At 43.1% G+C, this 24,475-nt stretch overlaps 1 protein-coding gene across 2 annotated transcripts in view; it reads right to left on the bottom strand.

Annotated features, from left to right (window-relative positions):
* COL14A1 (collagen type XIV alpha 1 chain) overlaps positions 1–10,411 on the bottom strand; it is a 218,535-nt gene extending 208,124 nt beyond the window's left edge. Inside the window, exon 1 of one of the 2 annotated variants that reach the window (XM_004743496.3) lies at positions 10,087–10,411. The gene's annotated coding sequence lies outside the window, so the exon portion shown is untranslated. The remainder of the gene's footprint in view (positions 1–10,086) is intronic. The other variant, XM_004743494.3, reaches the window with a different exon arrangement.
* Between the last annotated feature and the right edge of the window lie 14,064 nt (positions 10,412–24,475).

The following is a 24,475-nucleotide window of genomic DNA, read 5'->3' as shown; positions in this document are numbered from 1 at the left end:
CTTAAATGTGTGTGCATTTAACAACAGAGCTTCAGAATCCAGGAGGCAAAAACTGATATGGAATGGAATGGAAGAATGGAATAATAAGCAAAGCTAGAGACATTAACACTTCTCTTAGAAATGGACTCAAAAACTAAACAAAGTATCAGTAAGAACACAACAGTTGTTGGTAACTCTATCAACAAATTAATATTTATTGAACATTACACCCACCAACTGTAGAATGCACTGTTTTTAAGTGTGCATAGAAAGTTTTATAAAGTCAGCCATATTCTGGGCCATAAAATGGGACTTAAAATTTTTCAAAAGTTTGATAATTTACAGAGTATGCTTTCTGACAGTAACAGAATTAAATTAGAAATCAACCATATTAAAATATCTGTACAAATTCAAAAACTGGAGATTAAACAACATGTTTCTAATTAATCCATAGGTCAAAGAAGAAATCACAATGGAAATTAAGAAAAATATTTGGAAGGGAACAAAAATACAAAGACAACACATGAACATCTGTGGAATGCAGCTGAGGGATTAGAGAAAAATTTCTAGGTTAATATATTTACATAAAAAGAAGAAAGATTTAAAACCAATGATCTCATGTTCCACCTAAAGAAGCCAGAAAAAGAAGAGCAAATTAAATCCAAATTAAGTTGAAGAAAGGGATTCATAAGGATAACAGTAAAAAATCAAAGAACTATAAAACTAATATTAGTGAAAATTAGCAAAACTAAAATTTGTTTCTCTGGAATATTAATAAAATAGAAAAATTTTAAGAAAGATTGATCAAGAAACAAGATAGGAAACAAGATAGGAAACACAACTAACAATACATGAAGAAAGGAAATTGTATCACATGTTAGCATATTTCACATGCTAACAAATGAGAAAAGGAAAAATATTAACAACTTTTTGCCAGTAAGTCCAACAATTTAGCTTAATTGGAAAACACTCTTGACACACTCCACTTGCTAAAACAGACACATGAAAATACAGAAAGTCCAAGCAGCCTTCTATTATAGAGACTGAAGTTGTTATTAAAAATATTCACAAACTAATGGTTGCCAGAGGAGAGACGAATGGGTGTTGAACAAAAGGGATAAAGGAGAGTGGGGGATACATGCTTCCAGTTACGGAGTGAAAAAGTCAAGGAAATAAAAGGCACAGCATAAAGAATATGTCAATGACATTATAATAGCAATGTATCAGGACAGATGGCAGTTGCACATGTGGTGAACATAACATAATGTATAAACTTATACATAACTTATACATAAACTTAAATCACTCACGGTCTTGTACACCTGAAACTTATGTACTATTGTGTGTCAATTATACTCAAATAAATATTTAACATATATATTCCTGAAAAGAAAATTGTAACCCAAATGCTTTCACTAATGAATTCTATCAAAAATTTAAGGGAGGTAAAATATCAATCCCATGCAAACCATTTCAGAAAACAGAGGTGAGCTAGCATAATCCTTTTATTAAAACCAGATTTCATTACAAAATTACAGAATATTCCTCATAGACATAGAAATAAAAATCCATTTACCTACATATAAAAATAATGAAAATCATTATTAAGTGGGATATATTCTACAAATGTTATGACTAGTTTAATCATTCAGGATGTTAGACCAATATATGAATAAATAGGGGCGCCTGGTGGCTTAGTGGGTTAAGCCTCTGCCTTCAGCTCAGGTCATGGTCTCGTGGTCTTGGGGTCCTGGGATCAAGCCTTGCATCAGGCTCTCTGCTCAGCAGGGAGCCTGCTTCCCTCCCCCCACCACCTGCTTCCCTCCCCCCACCACCTGCCTCTCTGCCTACTTGTGATCTCTCTCTCTGTCAAATAAATAAATACCAAATAAATAAAAACCTTAAAAAAATAAAAGAAACTCAGCAAAGTAAAAATAGAGGGGAACTTTATCCATCTGATAAAGAGCATCTATTGAAAAATCATATTGAATGGAGAAGTACTGAATGCTTCTCTCTTAAGATCAAAAATAGGACATGGATGTCAACACTGTAACAGTTTTACCATTTCATTCAGCATTGTACTAGAGGTCCTGGTCAGTGCAATAAGGAAGGAAGGAAATAAAGAGGAAAAGAAAAGAAAGAGAGGAATGAAGGAAGAAAGGGAGGGAGGGAAGGAAGAAGCAAAACCGTATTTAAAATCAACAAGATTTTTTGCACAGATCCTAAAGAACATATAAAAGAAAACAAAACCTACTTAAAATAGTAAGTAAATTTAGGAAGTCTGCAGGACACAGATCAATGGGCAAAAATTAATCATATTCTTATACCAGAAAACAAATGGGAAAGAAAATAGTTTTTAAAATTCTATATACAAAACACAAAATACTTAGAAGTCAGTTAGACATGATATATTTTACAGTCTTTGGCATAAAAACCAGAAAAATACAAAACTGAATTCCTAAGAGAAACTTAAAAATGCCTAAATATACAGAGCAGTATACCATGTTCATGGATCGAAAAATCCAATTGTTAGGATGTCTTCAAATTAATCTACAGATTCAAAGCAATTTATCAAAATCTCAAGCCATTTTCTATAGAAATTAACGAATTGATTATAAGAACTTGCAGGGAAATGCACAGGACTTAGAAAAACCAAAACAATCTTTTTAAAAAGAGCAAAGTCAGGGACACCTGGGTGGCTCAGTCAATTAAGCATCTGTCTTTGACTCAAGTCATGATCCCAGTGTCGTGGGATCAAGCACAGCACTGGGCTCCTTGATCAGCAAGGAGCCACTCCCTCTGCTGTGTGCTCTTTCTCTCTCTGTGACAAATAACAAAATAAAATATTTTTAAAAAAAGAACAAAGTTAGAGGACTCATAATTCCTGATAACAAGCCTAACTATAAAAGCAATTGCAATGACAATAGAGAGGCATATTATTCTTTGATGTGTCACTGGGTTCTATTTGCTAATACAAATTAGTTCATATTAACAAGTGCACTAATATTAATAAGTGAGAGGAGTCTGTAGCTTTCTTTTTATGCTGTGTCAAATGTGTATATCAGTATACATACATTTCACAAAAATATGAAATTTCTGTTCTTTCTGTAAATGGTCCTTTAGAACAGTTTTTTAATATTATTGTTCTTACTGTTATTTTTGTACATTTTTGTTAGCATCTAATTGCAAAACCATGGAATTTGGGCATTTGGGGAGGCTACTTTTTAACTACTTTTCAAAAATTTTATGCCTATTGTCTTACTTATAATTTCTGCAAACCTAAGGTATCTTAAAATTTTCTATTTTGTTAAAAATAATCCATTTCATCCTCATTTTCTAATGTATTAGCATACAATAATTGTAATTACTATTCTAGTCTTGTAAATTCCTCTAATTTTGTGATTGTTTTCTATTTTCCTTTCTTAACTTATGTATTTGGGCCCCCTCATTTTGCTTTTTTAAAATTAAAAAAAAAAAACTGAATCAAATTTACAACATTAAAATGGAAGGGAAAATAGAAAGCTGGAAATAAGGAAATGGAGGAGAGAAAAAATTATAAAGATTTATTTATGTATTTATTTATTTATTTGATAGATAGAGAGACAGTGAGAGAGGGAACACAAGCAGGGGGAATGGGAGAGGGAGAAGCAGGCCTCCCACTGAGCAGGTGGCCGGATGCAGGGCTCAATCCCAGGACTCTGGGATCATGACCTGAGGCACCTAGGTGCCCAGAAAAGGAAAAATTATAAAGATAAATATAAGGCAGTTAAGAAAGAAAGAAAGAAAGAAAGAAAGAAAGAAAGAAAGAAAGATAGATAGATAGATAGATAGATAGATGAAGGGAAAGAGGAAGACAGTAAATAGTATAAAAACAGAAAGGATCTAAGATCACCCTTCTGGCCAGATAATGGGCCAATGTTACCTAGATTGGTGTTCCTCAAAAGCGTCGGTCTATGAACTGTTTGTTATTGGCCCACAATGAGATAAGGAAATTATACCAAAATGTAAATCAATGCATTGTCTTGCTTCCTTCTCCAGGAAAGCTTTGCTATAAAAAAAATTTCAGTTGAATTAACAGCGTACTTAGTGACCTATTTGATCTACATATTTGTGCTCAGTGACATATTTGATCCCAGGACAGTTTAATCGCAGCAGACAGAAGTAACAATGTGTAGAAGGGCCCAAATCAGCAGACCATAATTTGTGTAGCACCATCCAACACCCCTCCCTGCACACCTCCTGTGGATTGCCTCGCCCCTTATCCCACTGCAATTCTCCAGCTAACAGCAGGGCCTTGATAACTATTTTTACCTTCTGGATTTGGGGTATTGAAGATATCTATACAGTGGCTTAGCCCATAATCCAAAAGGTTCAAAGTGTATATTAGGTCATGGACAAACGTTGATTGATTGAATAATTGATGACTGAATAATCAGGGCTGACGTGTACAGTTTACAGTTACCGCACTGCACAATTTGCACTTGGCCGAGTGAGTGATGCATGAAATGGGCAGACGCTCTCCTCTCTGAGTTGTATGCAAAGCTGGGTCATTCAGAGGAAAAGCCACTATTCTCTTCTTCCAATGGCATGGCTATGCTCAGAGAGACCACCTCTCTCTAATCCATATAAAGACCCTATGTAGATTAACAGCAAGGGACTTGACTGCAAATTGACCTCAGAAAGGCAGCCGCTCAGTCTTAACCTAGGTGCTGTAAATTCTACAGGCTAGCAGGCACAGCCATCCCCATAGCATGGCAAATTAGAGTGACAACTCCCTGATTCAGAAATGATCCATTACCTGGCTTTTCTTTGTTCTCTTTCTTTAAGGACCGACATAGCTCCTTGGTCAAAGAAATGGGGCATTGCTTTTAACTAAACTCTGTATTATAATCCGTATAAAGGGTAGCTGCCCATCTCAGCATAGATATTCCAGCCCTTTAGGAAGCCTTCTCTGATCTTCTAAGTCTGGCCCGATACTCCCACTGTGGTTCCTATGGTAGTCATCTTTATATTCCATTCTATAGCACGTAACACTGCACTGCGATCGGCTATTTGCATTTCTGCCTGCCCACGTGTATTGTTCGCCACTGTCTTTTGAGTGCTTAGCACAGTTTTGGGACATGGCAGGAGAAAAGAGGTAGAGGAAAAACAGAAGTGAAAACCTGCAGTGGAATAGCATTTTTAGGTTCATTTCAGTGTAGATATTAATCTATGTATAAAACCAGATGGAAAGCCATTCAGGAATAGATATTTATCCTATGAGACATCCCTTGAGTGCTCCTAGTCCAAGACACCTCCTAAGACACTCCACAGACTCAGCAAAGCCCAGTTTCCCTCTCAATCAATTAGCTTTTCTTTTTTTTTTAAAGATTTTATTTATTTATTTGACAGACAGAGATCACAAGTAGGCAGAGAGGCAGTCAGAGAGAGAGGGGGAAGCAGGCTCCCCGCTGAGCAGGGAGCCAGATGCGGGGCTCGATTTCAGGACTCCAAGATCATCACCTGAGCCGAAGGCAGAGGAGGCTTAACCCATTGAGTCGCCCAGGCACCCCTCAAAAAATTTTCATGAACAATCCAGGTAATTTCTGCGAGGAAAGATACCAAGCACTGCTCCCTTAAATTAGAAGTTTGACACACCTGCCAGGGAGCTCCAAAGGAGGAGCTCCAAGGGGAACTCCAGGGGAGGCCCATCACAGGAAGAGTTTTTCAAGAGCATTGATTTAAAAATCTCCTTGGGTGGGTGGTGCGGGGGCGGGGGTGGGGATGCTGGGTGGCTCAGTGGCTCAGCTGGTTAAGCAACTGCCTTCTCCTTAGGTCATGATTCCAAATCCTGAGTTGGAGACCAGCATCAGGCTCCTTGCTCAGCAGGGAGTCTGCCCCTCCCCCCACTTGTGCGCGCGCTCTCTCTCTCTCTCATTCTCTCTCTCTCAAATAAGTAAATAAAATCTTTTCTTAAAAAATCACTTAAAAAATGGGAAGTCTAGCCTCTAAACACTGACATAGACACTTGGCTCTCAGAATTCCCATACCCCTTCTAGTCACCATCCTCTCAAGAAATGGAGCCGAGAAGGAGAGTCGGGGAAAGTGGAAAGAAGGAAGCAGCAGCTGCAGAGGAGAGGAGCTGTTTTTGTCTTCCAGGCTCTGTACTAGATCATCTTAGATCTTAACCCTCTAGAGTGGCCACTGTTAGCCCTGTTTTCTAGGTGAGCAAACTGGAGCTCGGGGGGGTTAAGAAACAAAGACAGGGGCACAAAAGGAGCAAGTCTAGATTTCACCCATATCTTCCCGCCTTCTACCCCCTGTTTCAGCTACAAGATTATGGGGCCTCAGTTGACAGCATCCAAGTCGGTCCCACGCCCCCCCCACCCCCCATCAAAGAAGCTGAAGGAGAATGGATCCGTGGGATTCAAATCTTAGACAGACTTTTCTTTTTTTTTCTTTTTTTAAATTTTTTATTTTTTATAAACATATATTTTTATCCCCAGGGGTACAGGTCTGTGAATCGCCAGGTTTACACACTTCACAGCGCTCACCAAAGCACATACCCTCCCCAATGTAGACAGACTTTTCTTAATCATTATCTGTCATGGGCTGGTTTTGTGACCCCAGGCAAGGTAGTTTATATCCCAGAAGCTAGAAGCTCAGGGCTCTGATCTCTAAAGGAAGAAAAATATTTGCTTCTGCAAGTATTTGAATTTAATATTTAAATTTTGTTAAATGTTCAATGTTAAATTTTTTAAATATTTAAATGTTTCTGAAAGAGAATAAGGCAGGTATTCAATAGGCACTCAAAAAAAAAAAAAAGCCAGTACTTCTAACTCTCTCTCTCTCTCTCTCTCTCACACACACACACACACACACACACACACACTCTCACCACCCCTACCATGACAGGACGGGGTTGGTCTTCGCTCAAGGCTTACAGTACCTGTGAGAGTAACCGGATCCCTACCACTTTGTGTTTAGTTCTAGAAGCAAGAGGACAGAGTTTTCCTGACATCCAGCCTTATGAAGGGCAAAGCTGCCAGGGAGGAAGTTTGTTTTTGGCATTTTGCTTTAAGCTTTCCGCTTCCTCCCTCCACCACCCCTGCCATCTCTCTGTTCCCCCGGGGGACCACCTACTGTCTCTTTCACCAATGACCTTGTTCTATACAAACTGTCATAATCCCAGATAATGCGTTAGCCCAGGGAGATTTAAATAAGACCACCTTGGCCTGCAGTGATTCAGGAAGACCCCTGTCCTTGAAAGGAATCCTGGGTTACACCTGACCCTCCAGGAAAACGGCAGTCATTTGGCGGAGTTTGGGTAAAAATGACAGCAAATGTGGCTCTAGAGTCATATAACTGCTAAACTGCCAGCTTAAAACAGGCACAGATTTCTTGTGTTTTACTAGGTGACATTAGGAAGTATTGAAGAGCCAAAGGGCACACACCCCAAGGAGCCTTTTTGTGGCCTGCGGCTTGACTCAGTGTCCCTTAAGTCACACCTCTTTGCTTAGCGCATTCTTTTATTTTTTTTTTTAAGTTTTTATTTATTTATTAGAAAGAGAGAGGATGAGTGGTTGGGGGAGGGGCAGGTGAGGGAGAAGCAGACTCGCCACTGAGCAGGAAGCCAGACACGAGCTGGATCCCAGGACCCTGAGATCATGACCTGAGCCAAAGGCAGTCGCTTAACCGACTTAAGCCACCCAGGCGTCCCTGTTCAGCCCATTCTCAAGAGAGCCTTGGCTGATTCAGGGAAGGCCCCAAGAGTCCTCTGAAATCCTTAGCTGGACCGTTAGCAGCAGGAAAAGGGCCAAAGGGCTCCTCCCATCAATCCTGAAGCCTGGGACCTGCCCAAAATTGTTCCAGGAATTCTGATGGGTTCCAAGAATCCTTCCCAGGAAATGACTGAGAGGCCTCACCAGTGTGGCTCCTGTCCTCTCAAAGGGACCCCCAGGAGGCCAGGGCTGCCATGGAGATTCGGGTCTGTCCTGGCCTGAGGCTCTCCAGGCAGAAGGACGAGATGCCTAGTGTTGAGTGAGTGAGTCTATTGTACATCATGGATAAACCCTGAAAACATTTTGCTAGGTGAAAGAAGCCGTTTGCAAGGGACCACACACATATTGTATGCCTCCATTTAAATCAATGTCAACAAAAAGTAGATAAGTGGTTGCCAGGAGATGATGTGGGGGGGCGTGGGGGGGGGTTAGAGAATGGGCAGTCTCTGCTAAAAAGTATGGAATTTCTTTTTGGAATGATAAAAAAAAGGGGAATGTTCTAAAATCCCTTGCAAGTGCTGTTGGCTACACGAACTCTGTGAGTATACTTTGTGAATACAAAAACCATTGTTTTCTCGTATACAATAGTATACAATGTAATAGCTATTGTATACTTGTATGGTATAGGACTTATATCTCAAAGTTGTTAAAAAAAATCCTGAAATCTGCTTACAGTAACCAAGCCATGGGGGCCAGAGTCAGAGGAAAACCCATCCAAGTTGCTCATTTAGAACAAGCAAAAACCCAAAGGCTATCCTCTTATTCCCTCTTACTCATTTAGTCCTTCCAGATTTCCCTGCGAGTTCTCTGCGTGCAGAACTGGACCACCTGCTCAGAAACAGAACACCAATTTTCCAAACTTAATCCTGTTTGCTGAAGGATTTGAACACAGACCTCTTTACCCCATGCTGCAATTAGGAAGTGCCCTCCTAGGCCTTTTGTGGGTGAGGAGCCCTTCCCCCCCAACCCCAGATCTTTAAGGGGATATTTCAGGAAAACCTGTTTGCATTTCTGCTCCCCACAGAACCATCAAAGTCCTGCCCCTTATTTCTTTGTTCCTCCCCCTCCCATCGTCTTCAGTTGCTGCCCAGTGGATTCTCCAAAACTTCCAAAAGGGAGTCCAACCCGTCCAGAGGGCATGGGGCTTGGGTGGCAGTTCCAGAAGCAATTTTTGAGGGGGGAAATCCTGGCCCCTGTGAGAGCTGCACACAAGCTCCATCTGGGCATTTCCCCGAAAGACAAGTCCTAAGCCTGTGCGTAAGTAGAAGGGGTGACCTCCAGTCAACCCTGAGCTCGTGCGCCCCACAGGGCAGGCTTCGTGTAGAGGACCCAAGAACCTAGTGCCAAAATCGGAGTGTCCGTGGGCCAGGACTCGCAGGCGGCGTCCAGGCGCTCGTCTAGGGCAGAGGCCACTCCTGTGGCTGCACGCCCGCTCCTCCCGGCCTTTCCCTAACCCTGTCTAGCCTGTGCGCGCTGCCGGCCAAAGCCCAGCTCCACTGGCGGCCGCTCTGCCCAGGGGCTGCGTGCAGAACAGGAGGCTTGAAGCAGGAAGGGGAGCAAAGGGATAAAGCTGGAGAAGCTTAGGGGTGGAACAGCCAGGGCGGAGAGGACCCTCCAATACACCACAGCCCGCTGGTGCCCCTCAAAGCCGCAGCCACCAGCGTCCGGACCCCAAAACGAAACGCGCGAAGCATCTGGGGTTCCTGGAGCAGAGACACGTAAGAGAAGCGACTGCCAGCGTCCTCCAGCAGCTCGCTCTGTCTGGTTGCTCCTCTTTGCGCCCAGCGCCTGACCTCAGCGCTGATCCGTGGCGGTACCAAGGGGTGGCTGGGTGAATTTTGTCTCCCATGACCTCCATCGACTGCCCTTCCAAGCAGTCCCAAATACAATCTCAATGACAATAGCGTGCTATTCAGATAGAGCCCTCCAAGACAAATTCCCGAGCCCCTTTCTCACCAGATTGTCGCCTTTACTAAGCCCCTTCTACTTGGAAAGGCTGGAATGACCACAGTCTGGAAGCCAAACCCGGTTCTTCCTGCCGCGCGCTCACAGCACCCGAGGACCGGGCCAAGTTCCCGGGAGCAGCACAAGACACTGTCGCTGCCTTTGCATTCTCATCACGTAGCACCTCCAAACTCCCTGCCCAGCGACCCCCGCGAGGAGGCATCAGGGTGCACCGTCCCATCCCACTCCAGAAGTCCGCGGACCATTCAGAGCGCGCGCGCGTACAGAATGTCCATGGAATTGCACTGCGTCTGCAGGTGGCTCGCCCTCTCCACCTTTCCTTCCTCACCGATAGATTTTTCAAAGCCGACCCGAAGTAGGGCCGAGAAAGACTGGAACTGACCTGTGCAGGGGAAAGTTCTAGTCCAAGATGGGGACCTCTCGATGCCTAGGTAGGATCCAAGTTCGCCGCGAGTTGGTTCTTGGCGGCGCACGGCTCCTGCAAGCTGCCCGCGTTGTGCCCCCTTTTAATTAGCCTCTCCGCTCCCTCTCCCTCTTCCTCTCCTTCTCCCTCTCCCACTCCAGCTCCCACTCTGCGCAGCCCGCAGCTGCGCCCTCCCCAGCGCTTCCCTCCTGCCAGGCGCCCAGGATCAGATAAGAGGAAAGGAAGGCCAGCCGGCGGCCAATTATAGAGCGGAAGGTGGCCGCGGAGGCGGAGGTTGGGGAGGTGGGAGGCAGGCCTAAGTCTTAAACGCCCCCACCTTATCTCCTCCTCCTCTCCCCACCCCCGCCGCACTAGAGGTCCTCGGTGGAGCCCGCCCCGGAGCCGCCGCCCGCGCCTCCCCAGACCTGGCGGCCACCCAGGTGCGCACCGTAGCCAGGGGTCGTGAGCCCAGAAAGAGTAGCCTTTGCCCCTCCACTCCGCCCGCGGCTCGTGTGGGACTGCTGAGTCAGGCTCTGCGGTCGCTTTGCAAGGTCTGGCGCCCTCCGGGAATCAGGTACTGGGTGCACACTTCCCCGTTCCCAAGACGCAACCTGCCTTCGCGCATCAAGGACCTCGCGCCTGGGAGCGCGCACGCACTGCGAAGGGGTACCCTTCCTCCCCTCTTCTTGCTTCCTTGTGGGAACGAGGGCTGCAAAACGCCAAAGCAGCGATACTCAAATTTCAATGTGCAGGACACTCATTTGAGGGTGTTGAAATGGATATTTTTGCGGGCTTAAAACAACGAATGTTGGCAGTGGCCAGGGCTCGCACTTTTTGAACTGCAGATCCTCACTTGCAAAGACCTTATTTCAATATTTATCCGCATTTAATAAATGCATTTTTCTGCATTTAGCAAACACCCTAGTGGTTCGGATCCACGCCGCCCACCTTAGGAGAGTCTTTACCCTGAGACCTGAAGCACCAGAGGTGCGCCAGACCTCGCGCCAGGCCGCCGGAACGAGGGCTAAACTGTTAACCTCTGGGCCCCCTTAGAAAGTCTACATCGTTTTTGAACCGTGTGCGCCAATCCTCGGCGGCGTTCTTCACAATCCAGCTTTTGGTGCGCACAAATGTTGGGGAGGAGTTACAGAAGCGGCAGAAATTTAGCAACAACTCATTTTTGCAAGAAAATGCTTTCTCACGTCGGAAAACCGCTAAAGGCTGGTGATGGAGACCAGAGAAAGGGCAAGGGGGTCCTCTTAACCTGCTTCGCACCTGCCCAGCTGAGAATACAGCAAGAAAGGCTTTTGAAACCCTTAAAAGAGGTCCATTGGACGTTCTAACAGTCCCACCCACTCGAGCCTCCAGCTCTGCTTTCCCAGATGTTGCGTGCACAATCGTCTGCTTGGAAACGCTCCGATCTTAACGCGGTCCCTGCGGTTGGAGTGCCAAGGGCCCGCTCCAGCCCGCACAGATGCTCTGCCTCCTTTGGTGCCTTTACAGATTGGCCTCAGCTCTGCCACAGGGAGGAGGGCTCAAGCCCTGAGCCCTGGTGCGGTTGCACTTTACAGAACAAAATTTTCTGGGGTCGGGCAGCCAGAGCGACTTTTTTTTTTTTTTTTTTTTTGTTTCAGCGTAACAGTATTCATTGTTTTTGCACCACACCCAGTGCTCCATGCAATCCGTGCCCTCCCCAATACCCACCACCTGGCTCCCCCAACCTCCCACCTCCCGCCCCTTCAAAACCCTCAGGTTGTTTTTCAGGGTCCGTAGTCTTTCATGCTTCACCTCCCCTTCCAATTGCCAGAGCGACTTTTAAGGAGACAGGCTTAGCCCGAAAGCTCCGGGGAGATTATTGCAAGTGTGCGAGCGCCCCCTGGTGTCCTCGCCTGCAGATTTGGGAAAGGGCGGGAACTGTAAAGTGACTCATCCACCTGGATTGAAGGGGCAGAGACCAGAATTCCTGAAATGCAGTGTTTTTTCCCCCGGAGGCAACCACCACTGGTGGCTGTTCCTCTGCCCCAGCTCCCCATGCAAGTGCCTACTTCCATCATACTCTGTTCCCCCTTTTCACTAATAAAATCTCTTTTTAAACATTTAAGTAGAGCTGGGACGCCTGGGTGGCTCAGTTGGTTAAGCAGCTGCCTTCGGCTCAGGTCATGATCCCAGCGTCCTGGGATCGAGTCCCACATCGGGCTCCTTGTTCCGCAGAGAGCCTGCTTCTCCCTCTGACTCTGCCTGCCACTCTGTCTGCCTGTGCTTGCTCTCACTCGCTCTCTCTCTGACAAATAAATAAATAAAATCTTAAAAAAAAAAAACATTTAAGTAGAGCTGACACACCGTGATACATTCGTTTCAGGTATACAACGGAGTGATTTGACAACTTTAGGTGTATGCTGTGCTCCCCGCGAGTCTAGCTACCATCCGCCACCATGCAGCACTATTACAATACCACTGACTATCTTTCCTATGCTGGACCTTTTGTCCCTGGGGCTTACTCATTCTGTAACTGGAAGCAGGTAGTTCCTACTCTCCTTCACCCATTTTGCCCATTCCTCTACTCCCTCCCTTGTGGCAGCCACCAATGTGTTCTCTGTATTTGTGGGTCTGTTTCTGCCTTTCTAAAAAACAAAATCCACATCTACGTGAAGTCCTATGGCTTTTGTCTTTCTCTGCCTTACTTCATTTAGCATAATATCATCTAGGTCCAGCCATATTGTCACAATAGCAAGATCTCCTTCTGTCATGGCTGAGTAATATCCGTGTGTGTGTGTGTGTGTGTGTGTGTATGTGTGTGTGTGTTCTACACCTCCCTTATCCATTCATCTATTGATGGACACTTAGTTTGCTTCTTTATCTTAGCTGTTGTAAATAATGTTCCAATAAACATAGGGGCACGCATATCTTTTTGATTTAGTGTTTTTCTTTTCCTTGGTAAATACCCAGTGGTGGTATTACTGGATTGCATGGTATTTCCATTTTTATATATAAAAATATCGGGGCGCCTGGGTGGCTCAGTGGGTTAGGGCCTCTGCCTTCAGCTCGGGTCGTGGTCCCAAGGTCCTGGGATGGAGCCCGGCGTCGGGCTCTCTGCTCTGCTGGGAGCCTGCTTCCCCCTCTCTCTCTGCCTGCCTCTCCACCTACTTGTGATCTCTGTCTGTCAAATAAATAAATAAAATATTTTTTAAAAAATCTACTCATGTCTTTCATTTTTTTACCAAGATGTAGATGACTAATATAAGCTCAGCTCTTTCTGTAATTCCTCTGGGGAAGGTAGTGGCATTTATCTTAATGTTTTAGGGGTGTGTTGGGGGGGATATTTATGAAGAAACTATAGAAAATTAGAAATAAAGAAATCCCAGATGATTTTTAAGTGTGAAATATGTGCACAGAAATCCATGTGCAGCAAATAGAGAAGCATACTATTTTGTAAAAACCCTATATAATAATGCATATTGATTTTGTAACCACACAAAATGTTATTTCTCAAAATGTTCACTCATTCTTCCGTCATCTTTTTAACTTTTGACTTCTGGTATTCCACTTCAGTGTAAATAAACTCCAGTCAATGTTGAATTAGAATGGCTGGTTTTAATCAGTTGTCCGTGATGTTGCCGTTGCGTGTAAATTCCCAGTTCCTTCAAGGGAGTGTTTATTCAACATTTATCTTAAGGTCAGCTCTTAGAGTCTGGTAGAGTGCTGAGAACTGAATCATAGAAACGACTGGAAGCCTCCATTAATGGTCCCTCCACCTCAATCTAGAAAAAATTGTATGTGAACGAACATGCAAGCATCTGGAACCTTCTCAAAGATATCCAGAAATGTCCGCTTCCCATTGATTTCAGGACTGAAAAAGTCTTTTTAGACTCTCATCCTGAGTTTGACAGGACTGTGATCTTGTTTCTTTTGAAGGATTCCCCCCACAGCCACCCCACGCACACCCTGTCTCCCTTCTCCAGTCAATCCCCTGGAACCTTACAAGAAGACTATGGACACAGACTTGAATTGAAGGCACCCTGTCTCTTGCTTGTCACTTTGGTGAAGTTATTTGCTTCTCTGAGCCTAACTCCTTGTGTATGAGAGGGGAGTTATTAATTGTATCTTGGGGGATGGTTTTGTGGATTAAATGACAGATGTGTTTATGGGCCTCATCCATGGTGACGATAAATGGTAGCTCTGTCACCCAAACTAGGACTGTCCCTCTTCTGCCCATTGCATATGGTTATACAGTCTTTAGTAGCCCCTTCCAGAAAATTCTCCTTGCCATGTTTCTCAACAGATGTGCTTATTGGCATTTTGGGTAGGACAGCATGACTGCCCCAGACATTAAAGGACATTTATTATTTCTGACTCCATCACCAATTTCCAGGAGACTCTCCCCTTCTCCTGGTCACTGTGAAAACCAAAAATATCACAGTCCATTTTCTCATATACTCTGTAGAAAACCACAGCTTCCAGCTTCTCCAAACTCCCTTCCCCCTGTAACAGCCAACTATGATTTTTCTCAGCCCAGCAGCCATTCCCCTTTCTTTTGTTAACACAGTGTTCATTCTCAGCCAGTAGGCAGACCCCAGTGCCATCCCTGTGAGCCATAACCATGGCCCAAGCCCCTGCTCCCTTATCCCCCCCCCCGCCCCCCTTCCATGCTGACATCCCATCCCTGCTTCTGGGACTCCCAGTGTTAGTCATAATCTTGTAGCAGCACATCTGGTAACAGAGGGGAGGGTTAACCCCCAGCACAGCAGGGAAACCTCAGAACTCTGCCCCACCGTCAAGGGCTGATGAGCTGATGATCCTTCTAGCTGATGGATGTTTCTGCCATACCAGCTGTTAAATACTTTGTATCTCCCTCTAGAGTAACAGAGCTCCGAGTTCTTGGGAAATTGCTTCTACTCCATTGGATTAGCTGTGCTGAGCTGTCACTCAGAGTTCTCTCTTCTCCCCTCGCCAAGTATGGGCTTAAACTCTAAATCAAGCCAACCCGATACTCTAGCCCTCAAATGTGAGTCTAAAGTGGTGGGACACAAAGGCAGAAAAAAGTGTTTAGGAGCACCTGGGTGGCTCAGTCCTTAAGCATCTGACTTCGGATCAGGTCCTGGGATCGAGTCCCCCTGCGTCGGGGGGTCCCTGCTCAGCAGGAAGCCTGCTTCTCCCTCTGCTTCTCCCCCTGCTTATATTCCCTCTCTTGCTATCTCTCTCTGGCAAATAAATAAATAAAATCTAAAAAAGAAAAAAAGTGTTTGCTAAATTTTTATCTCAAATCATCCCAGCAATGAGGCCTGAGGTAACAATGAATAGACCTAGACACAGTTCTAACATCCAGCAGAAACCAATATGGCCGAACCTGTTGTTGAAATACTGAAATATTGCCACAGCAAGTGGTCAGTAACAGCCTGCCCATACCCCTGAATGTCCTTCTCACCCTCCCCTTCCTAGGACCACCATCCCAGAACTCCCTTTGATCAACAACCATGAAATCAACCCTCGTGCTAGTGTCTGAATGTTTACCTCGCCCCAAAATTTGTATGTTGAAATCCCACCCCCCCCAAAGTGGTCGTATTAGAAGATGGGGCCTTTAAAATTCGCTTAAATTACGAGGCTAGAATCCTCATGAAGGGGACTAGTGCTCTTATAAAAGATGCTCTAGAGAACTCCCTAGGCTTTTCCACCAGGTGAGAATATAACGAGAAATCTGAGATCCAGAAAAGTGTCCTCGCCTGGCCATGCTGGTGTCCTGAGCTCAGACTGCTGGCCTCCAGAACCGTGAGAAATACACTTCTGTTGTTGAGAAGTGCCCAGTCTATGACATTTTGTTACAGCAGCCCAGAAGGAATGGAACACGACAGCCTACCTCAACTGAGGGCTTCTAGGTCCCTGCTCCAGTGTGGCTAAGGGCAGCGCTTCAGATCAGGCGGTCCCTCCGCCATATTGCTGGTTCATTTTTTGAATATCAGCATTGAACTCCAGAACATCTCTGGCTTCTGCACTTCCTGAAGCTTCTGTCTCAGTTTCTAAACCTGCTTTCCTTTTTTGCTAACCAAAGTACTTCAAATGGGTGCATCTTCATTTTACCAACCCCGAAGCTGAGACAAAGGACAGGAGAGAGCTTATCCCAGCTTTCCTAGAGGATTAATGGCAAAGTGGTCAGCACTAGAATTCAAACGTCCTAACTCCTAGACCAGAGATTTTTCCCACTAGAGTGCACTGATCCTTTTCCAAATAATACTGTGCTCATACAGGGTTTTAGCTTTACAGTGTGTGCGCAGGTACATCATCCTGTTTTAATACTTTGGCTCTCCAAGGCAAGGATCCTTCCAGAGGTTAGAATTGCTGCCTTATTCTGTTCTTTGGGGGCTGGGAGTCCCCTCATCTCCTCACAATCTCCTTTCATGTTCCTGAACCAGCGATTAAGACATTCCTCATCTTCTCGGGCCCATGGCCCAGATCAAAGTCAGGACTTTGAAAGCAGCCAAGTTTTTCATGGGTGAGAGCACCCTGTCCGTGTACACGTGTTGCATAAAGGGTTCTATTCATGGCATAAGAGGGTTGGTGCAGGCCTAAGGGATTAGACATGTGTGCTAACCCCTCCTCCTTCCAAATGAAGAAACTGAGGTCCGGGGAATCAAGCCTCCTGTCCAAATCCCCAGAGAGTCAGTGGCAGATATTACTAGATTCATTATCAGAAGACAATGAGCCAAGACTCTTTCCAATAATAATAATACCCTAAGAATAAGAAAAGCCTTTACTGGGAGTCTTTTGTATATCAAACATCCCAGAAAACTCAAATGGACAATTTTAATTTTTTAAATTATTATCTTCTTAAAATAACTCATACGTGCATCTTAGAAATGCAAGTGATACAAATAGCTTACTTTAAACGATTGTCTTGCTTACCAGGAATAGACACTATTGACTCCTTCAGTTTTTTTCTGACATTTTCCAATCTTCATGTTTCTAAATGAAATGCATGTACTGCTATCTGCTTATTAATTAATTTTAAAATCCCTTATATGTTTCCTATTCTGGCAGAGGAGGATGTGTCCTTTAGGCTTCTATCCCCTCTTCTATTCTATCTTCCCAAAATGACTAGATTACAGTTTTTTCTTCGGTTTCCATGCGTAGGCTTTGTAGGTATTATTCCTATAAAAGCATCTTAATGCATTATGATTATTTTCCCTTTTTACTTCTAGTTTTTCCTGGAGTTACTCACTACCTTGTTTATTCATCTGCTTTGTTTTCTTTTTGCTGATCTTTCCAACTACTTCCAATAATATCTTAATCCAGTGTTCCATAACACCTCATATTTGGTTAAAAAAAAATTTTTTTTAAACATTCCTCCTTCTCCAGGCAGATTTCTGTTTAGACTTGCTGCTCAGTGTCATCCTGGCCTTTGCTTTGGTACTTGGAATTCCCTCTGGCTTTCTCCAAGATTGGCTTCCCTATTTCCTGGAAATCATGTCTTCCTCTTCCTTAGTATACTCTTTTTGTTTGGATGGAGTACGTCCTCCGGGAGTTTTTTCAAGTTGAAAAGATGGTCCAGCTGCAGCAGGCATGGTGATGAACCTTCTCTCTTGGGTCATGCTTCTTCTCTCTGAATGGCTGCCCTCTCTGCCAGAAGCACAATAATTATTCTGGGGGTTCTCATTCTTTCTCTCCCTGGATGTCCCGTCTTCAATTTTGCACATCTTCCTTGATCTAACTTTACTCCATTGCTTTAAGGAAGGACATCCTCTAGTGGTATCATAACATAGGTGCCTGGGGAGGGGAGATACATTTTTGAGATTTTGCACGTATTTACTTTCAAATTTCACTACTTGTTTGGCTATGCACAGACTTTTCGCTTAGGAGGAATTTTCCCTCAAAATTTTGAAGACATTGCTCCCTTATTTCTTGCTTCTAGCACTGCTGTTGTAATGAAGAAGCCATTTCTGACTTCTTAAGTCAACTCCATGCCAGGCAGAACTCACCTTTCCCGCCTTTGAGCTGGTACAGTAATTATTGCCCCTTTTTGCCCTCCCCCCAAAATCTTATATGACTCTGAGAGAGCTCTTCTATTGCTGGCCACTCTGGTTGGGATGTACCGGATTTCTTTCCTACTGGCCCAGGTAGAATGTACGTTTCCTGGGAGACAAGAAAATAGAGCAGTATCAAAGAGCATGGATTGGGGGGCGCCTGGGTGGCTCAGTGGGTTAAAGCCTCTGCCTTCGGCTCAGGTCATGGTCCCAGGATCCTGGGATCGAGCCCCGCATCGGGTTCTCTGCTCAGCAGGGAGCCTGCTTCCTCCTCTCTCTCTGCCTGCCTCTCTGACTGCTTATAATCTCTGTCTATCAGATAAATAAATAAAAGTCTTAAAAAAAAAAAAAGGGAGCATGGATTGTGTCAGAGTTCCGGCACCACGAATAAGCTTGCAGAAGTCACTGAACCCCTTAGATCCCATTTCCTTATTTGTAACATGGAAACAGCAAGTGTACTTAACTCATGGATACATTGTGACTGGTAAGGGAATTAATCCATCCAACCTAATTAAACCATTAAAGCCCTAAGAAGAGCGTCAGGCTCCCAGTCAGTTCCTCGCTGTTAGCCGATGTTAACTGCACCGGATACGGCTTCCTTTCTTCCACTTTTTATTCCGTCCTTTTGTACAATGACGTCTTAACCTATATGTGTGCACTTCAAATTTCCTATTAGGGAATTATATAGATAAAATATGCCAGGAATAACCTATATAAGGATTTGCCTTAAAATTAGTCCTAAATAGGGGCGCCTGGGTGGCTCAGTGGGTTAAGCCGCTGCCTTCGGCTCAGGTCATGATCTCAGAGTCGAGAGCCTGCTTCCCTCTCTCTCTCTCTGCCTGCCTCTCGATCTACTTGTGATTTCTCTCTGTCAAATAAATAAATAAAATCTGTAAAAAGAAACTACTCCTAAATATCCAGACATTCATGAGAAAAATGTCTATTTTTTACTAATTTGTAATATGTACTTTCTGTCATTTGTCATATGTATTTTTGTTTGGGTCAAAAATACTCGTCAATGACAGTGTGGGACCAGGACTCTAATAGCTTCAATGTTTGCACTGCCAGAAGCTCTCCTCACGATACAACTCTGTAAAACTCTAGAATCTTTTTCCTGTGTATTAGATTTGCCATTATTTGAACCTTAGAGATTGACGCCATTGTGAAACACACCCATGGGATAATCGACAGCCTTGTGCCTTGCTTGTAGTAGGGATTCCACAAAGGCTTGTCAGTGTAAGTTTATTTCAGTAGGAATCAGAAGCAGGGTCCCAACTGGTTGAGGAAGTCTTTCTGCTTTGGTTCTTCCTGTACAAAAACTATTAATTACAAGGCTCCTACAGAGAAGCAGATGTGCTAAGATCAACTCCAACATAGGGCCTTACTCATAATTGGGACTTGATAAGTGTTTGCTACATTGAATTGAATGAAATTAATCAATTATGCCTCCCCAATTCTTCCCATATGGCTGTCACCAATTTTAAAGCCACCTAAATCCATATGTACAGCACATGGTGGCTGTCTTAAGAGGGCAGGTGACAGAAGCCTCAGGACCCATCCACTTATTTATGTATCCATTCCATCAGTAAATACTTATTTATCCCCTGTGACCTTCCAGGCAATATTCTAGGTACTGGGGATACACAGTAAAGAAATGAAGTTCTAGGTTCTTCTAACTTATTCATGGTGGGGACAGACAGAAAACACATAAACCAATAAATGTGTAACATAATGTCATTGGTAAGTGCTAGAAAGAAGAATAAGATGGGGATGGAAGTGACAAAATCTGCTCTTTGAGATGGAGAGGTCAGGGATGAGCCCTAGAAGAGGGCATCTGAGCAAGGAGCCAGCGGTGGAACTGGCTGGAGGATGCGCAGACAGAACCTGAATGGCAAAGCCTTGGAGGACGGAGGGATGACCAGGAGGGCTCTGAGGCCGAAGAGGAGTAAGCAAGATGGGCGTGGCTGAGAGAGGAGGTCAGAGAGGTCATCGGGTCCACAGGCAGACTTTGGGTTTCTACTCTGCGTGAGAAGGGCAATTCTAAACAGAAGAGTGACATGGTTGGATTTAATGACCAAGAAGATCATTCAAGCACACAGATCTGTCTTTCTCATGTTCTTCCCTTATCTGACAATCTCGTTTTTGAGAATCATAAGAAGAATTTTATGGGATAGCCATTTTGCTTTCAAAACTTCTCAAAATAGACAATTATGAAATAGACAATTAGATCCTCACCACAAAGCTATTGTTCTAGAAAGAGCACATGGTCTCACCCATTTGGAAAAATAATGGAGGCATAAAAAAATGAAATAAGAGAGAGAGGTTTCTTATAGGCCCGTGCAGATTCCCAGGGAGAACTACCTCTCCAAGAACACTACATAATTAATTGGCTTGAATTCTCAAACACCACAAAACACTTCCATTTAGAAACCCAGAGAAGGATCCAAGACCATAAAGGGTTACATATATTCCTTGCCTAGGGGACGTATCTGGCACAGAGACCTGGCCTTAAACTGGGGGAGAAAGGCTCATAAACCTTCAGCTCATTCTAAACCTCCTGGCAAGGGAACTTGCCAAGTCTGATCTGTCAACGCTTGTGATAATGGAGTAATTTTTGACTGCCTGTGATGATAGAACTGAACAAGATTTCAAAATATGTCCTTACTACACAGGACAAAAATGCATTCTCATCTAAGAGGTTTCAAATCAATGATCACAATAAATGTATCCATCCGACCTTTGAAATCAGTAGATGCTGCATGGTTGATATGCTTCGGGGGTACAATTTATATTCATTTGTAACACTGTGAGAGCTTTAGTCATTAAGCCCAACCACATCTAGAGGAAGCAAAAATTCTGTAAGTGAAGGTGTGAAATTCCAGTAAAACTGAGGCACCCCTCAAAAAAGGAGTTCCCTTTAAAAATTATGAATATACTTTCTATGTTTGAACTTCACAATTAAAGGGAGTGTTGGTCATCACCAAGTGGGGCTAAACTGAAAGACGAGAATTGACTTGGACGGCCTTACACAGTCTTTCTCTTTTTTTCCAATTATATGATGCATGCAAGTGGAATTTTCTGGAGTCTCAAGTGTATTCTTTTTGTTTTTCCCAAACTTTTGCATTGTATTACGGCAGCTGCTTTTATGCACAGTTGATCTTGTGAGGGGGGCATTTTCTTGCATGTTTGCCTGAAAAAGGGTCTGTTACAGTGTCCTTGGAGCTCATGACCCTACTGGTTTCCATAATACATTTCTGTCCATATACTTTTGAATCAATTCTAGAAAGACCCATTAACAATATAGACCTTAAAAGAGTTGAAAAATGTAGGATTCTTCATCTGGAATTTGTTAAATGAGGTAGTGGGGCAAAAAATGAGAAATCATTTCAGCCAGGGAACACTCATACAAAATAAAAGAATCATCCGCTGGAAAGCACTTGGGGGATTATCTCCTCTGTTTTCTGCTTTCAGGGAAGATATCATCTAAGTCATTTCAATTCCTCCAACTACCCTCAAACTTTTGCAAGACTCCAGCGAAGGTGAACCCACCTTATCTTCTCCCTTTGTACTGACATTCTCATTTTGGGAAAAGTCTTTTGTTCTAGATACCAAATAGCTCTCCAGAAAACAGAAATCTACACAAAAAGGATTTTGCTCAGAGGGGTGAAAACCAACGAAAACACATATCTAACTAGAACTATATCTACACCCATATTCAGAGGGAGAGAGAGAGAGACAGTTTAAGTCAGAGTTGATAAATTGTAAGAAACCCAAACGGCAATGGAAAAAACTTAACACCATTCTTGCTTAGTATCAGAATGTTTCAGTTAAGATTTGTGTAAATTTTAAATAGTATTTTTTTTTAGCTAAATAATTCATGTTCCTTATGGAAAACTATAGAAGAAGAAATAAAAGAGAAAAGAATCTCCTAAAATTCAACCTGCTTGAAATAGCTATGGTTAAGAGCCACTACTTAAAACTCTTTCCTTTGGGGGTAGCTCAGTCGGTTAAGTGTCTGTCTTTGGCTCAGGTCATTATCTTAGGGGCCTGGGATTGAGCCTTGCTTTGGGCTCCCTGCTCAGCAAGGAGTCTGGTTCTACCTCTCCCTCTGCCTCTCCTCCTGCTTGTGCTCTCTGCCAAATAAGTAAATAAGTTCTTTAAAAAAAAAAAAAGAAACCAAAAAACCCTCTTTCCTCTGTACTTAAGGACCTCTAAGAATATTTTACGATTAGGTCATACTTTTTACAATTTATAACTCTTTCTTTTCACTAATTGCAATATTACCATCTTTCTATGTTTAAAAATAGGTATCTATATCTTAGTTACTTTAGAATGTATTTAATGTTTTAAAAAATCACCCTAGACCTCTAAGACTGGCGGAGGTAGTATATCCTGAGTATACTTAACAACTTTTCCATCGGGGAATAAAACCAAAAAGCTATAGGAACATATTTTAATAAGGTCTATTAAAACACATTGTTAAGCTAGCAAGAAAGTTAAAAAAAAAAATCTTAGAAGCCAAAAATTAAAAGGCAAGAATCCAGAGGTGAGCAAGCACTTAAGTATTCATCTACAAACCCCTGGAGACTAATCTATTTTTATAGCCTCTCAAGCTCAAGGCCAGGGTCCCCCAAGAGGGATTCTTCTAGGTGACTCCCACATACAGCTGGGAATCTAAATGGCTGGACCATCAATGAAAGGGAGATCTAGAAATAAACCCACTCTCAGAAGCACATAGTAAAGTGGTTTTTGTGTTGGATTTTTTTTTTTTTTTTTTTTTTTTTTTATCTTGGAACTGATAATGGGTGGGGAAAGAGATTCTCTGAGAAACTACAGCCCAAAGATAGTCAACCAGGTTTGTGGCCTGAATTCACTCTATCCATGGAATTAAAAAGCTCAAGGCTAAGAATTATTTTGAATGGGTCACTTGTTGGTATTGTCCCTTAACATCTAGCAGAAGCGAACTTGGGCCTCTCTGGAGGAACTCACTTTAACCACAGGCTTCAAATAATTCCATAGATAAAGTTCCAAAGAATATGAATGCATAATAATAATAATAAAAAAACTCACACTACGTAAGGAAATAAGAGACCATGAGGAACAGGCAGTAGAAAAGAAACACAATTGAGCCGGATCTGCAAAGGCTTTTTATAGTGAAATTAATAAGAACACAGTAAGTTATGTTTAAGAAAACAAAAAGATGAGAGGGGCTGCGGGGTTTGGGGGGGGATCAGTTGGTTAAGGGTCTGAGTCTTGATTTTGGCTCAGGTCATGATCTCAGGGTGGTGAGATCGAGTCCCGCGGGGTGCCAGGCTGTGTGCTCAGCAGGAGTCCGCTTGTTCATCACCCTCTGCTCCTCCCCCCTTTCTCACGCACGCGCCCTCTCGCAATTAAATACATAAAATCTTTGAAGAAAATAAAAAGAATAAAGGCTTCCTTTTCTTTTCAACTGTGCTTATCCACTTTAATAATCTTTCTTACTCCTATTCTCAATGTCATCATTCCTTTCCCTTTTTAAAAAAGATTTTATTTATTTATTTGAGAGAATGAGCAAGAGAAAGAGAGAAAGAAGGAGCAGGGGGAGAGGCAGAGGGAGAGGGAGAAGCAGACTCCCCACTGCACAGGGACCCCGACTTGGGGCTTAGCTGGGGGACTCCAGGATCATGACCTGAGCTGAAGGCAGACACTTAATGGACTGAGCCATCCAGGTGCCCCAAAAAGGGAGCTTTTAGAAAAGAAAAATTCTAATTCTTAAAATATTAAAAGCTCAATGCATCTAGAGAACAATATGAAAACACATACAATGTTAAAAATCTGAAAGATAGCAAGATATAAAATTAACATATAAATCAATGTCCTTCATATACACAAAATAATAGAAGAGTGAATTCTAATTATAATAGTAATAAAAAAAGATAAAACACTTAGAAATAAACTTGTATGAAATGTACAAAATCTACATGAGAAAAAAGTCAAAATACTTATAAAAGATTTATGAACTTCATCCAATGGACAGACACTCCTTGTTCTTGAATAAAATGACTCAGTGTTATGAAGATGTCAGTTTTCCATAAGTTAATCGTAAAACCTCCATAAAAATACCAAAAAGCTTTTATCTTAAAATGAGATAAGCTCATATGAAAAGTCACATGAGAAAATAAGGAATGAGGGTGGCAGAAATCTGTCAGATAGTCAAATACATAAGAAAGCTCTCACAAGAGTGTTGCACTAGTTCATGAATAGACACACCAATCAATGAAATATACTAGGAAGGACAAATCTATATGGAAATGTAATGTATGAAAAAGTTAGCATCTCCAGGCCCTGGGACCAAGATCCTGTTGGGACACCTGGAA

Source organism: Mustela putorius, unplaced genomic scaffold (assembly GCF_011764305.1).
Source record: "Mustela putorius furo isolate JIRA1106 unplaced genomic scaffold, ASM1176430v1.1 tig00000228_pilon_pilon_pilon, whole genome shotgun sequence".
Lineage (NCBI taxonomy): Eukaryota > Metazoa > Chordata > Mammalia > Carnivora > Mustelidae > Mustela > Mustela putorius.
Note: the sequence above shows the minus strand (reverse complement) of the source record. Positions and strands in the feature narration are given on the sequence as shown.